At 44.6% G+C, this 1,258-nt stretch overlaps 1 protein-coding gene across 2 annotated transcripts in view; it reads right to left on the bottom strand.

The window, feature by feature from the left end:
• Gpr156 (G protein-coupled receptor 156) overlaps positions 1–1,258 on the bottom strand; it is a 103,056-nt gene that overhangs the window by 80,051 nt on the left and 21,747 nt on the right. The gene's annotated exons all lie outside the window — the stretch shown is intronic.

Below are 1,258 nucleotides of genomic sequence, written 5' to 3'. Positions count from 1 at the left end.
TCACTGATGAGCAAGATCTCACAATGTAGCCTTCACTGGTCTGAAGCTTGCCATATAAGCCAAGCTGTCCTCCAGTTCCCAGAGATCCTGCCTCTTCTGAGATTAAAGAAATGCAGCCTGGCACTTTCCTCATTTTTAGTGTAGGTAACTTGTGCCTGCTCTATTTCTCCCTGATCAGTTTAATAGTGCCTCTGATCTTCTCAAGGGGTCAAGCTGTGCATTCATTGACTTCTAACATCTGAGTCGATTCTATTAATGGCTGCTTTGATGTTTATTGTTTCCTTGTTCCTTCTCTTTTGCTTACTTTGAGTTTCATTTCCTTTTACTTTGGTGAAGACAGAAGCTGAGGTTATTGATTGGAGGCTTTCTCTTTGTCGTTGTTTACTTTATAGAAAGGGCCTTCCTCTGCAGTGCAGGCTAGCTTGAAACTCACTATGTAGCCAGGTTATGTTAAAACTCACAGCCATTTCCTTACCTCACCTTCTTGAGTTCTGAGACTACTAATGTATGCCTTGCCCGGAGAGACTCCTCTCACCACCATTTCCATCTAGATACTGATGTGATATGTGACTTTCCATATTCATTCATTGAAGATAGTTTCTCTCTCATTTTGTTTGTTTGTTTTGTTTTGTTTTTGAGACAGGGTTTCTCTGTGTAGCCCTGGCTGTCCTGGAACTCACTCTGTAGACCAGGCTGGCCTCGAACTCAGAAATCCTCCTGCCTCTGCCTCCCAAGTGCTGGATTAAAGGCATATGCCGAGTTGGTAACTGTCCTGCTATAATTGAGGTTAAGGTTTTTTCACTCACGGACCGCAGAAGCAGAGACAGTATGCTCAGTCATGGTTTTGAGGAGAAAGGGTTCCTGTCTACTCCTCCAACACCCAGGGTTTTCACCGTACCAACTGCTGGTTCCTCATCTGCATTAAGCAGTCCCAATTCAGAGATGTATTGAAATGAAGGTGAGGTTTCATGCCAGGAATCTTGTTGCAGAGAGCCAACCTACAATGGATACCCCATGGAAAGAGGAAGGTTCAAAAGAAAAGAAGCAGAATCCCCAGGCTGAGTGGAAAGAGGAAAAGTGATCACCTTCCCAGCTCCTGAGAGGATGGATAAGTGTGTGCCTACACTGGCTGCTCAGGTCAACGTTCCTGTCCAAGTGTAACTTTCTGTTGGTTGAGTTTAAGTGCAAGTATTCCCATGAGGTCATTCTCTCTGTGGCACTGTCATATTTCAGCAGCACCTTGGTAAGGATGGCTGGT

Source organism: Mastomys coucha, unplaced genomic scaffold (assembly GCF_008632895.1).
Source record: "Mastomys coucha isolate ucsf_1 unplaced genomic scaffold, UCSF_Mcou_1 pScaffold12, whole genome shotgun sequence".
NCBI lineage: Eukaryota > Metazoa > Chordata > Mammalia > Rodentia > Muridae > Mastomys > Mastomys coucha.
This window is presented reverse-complemented; position numbering and strand designations above follow the sequence as displayed.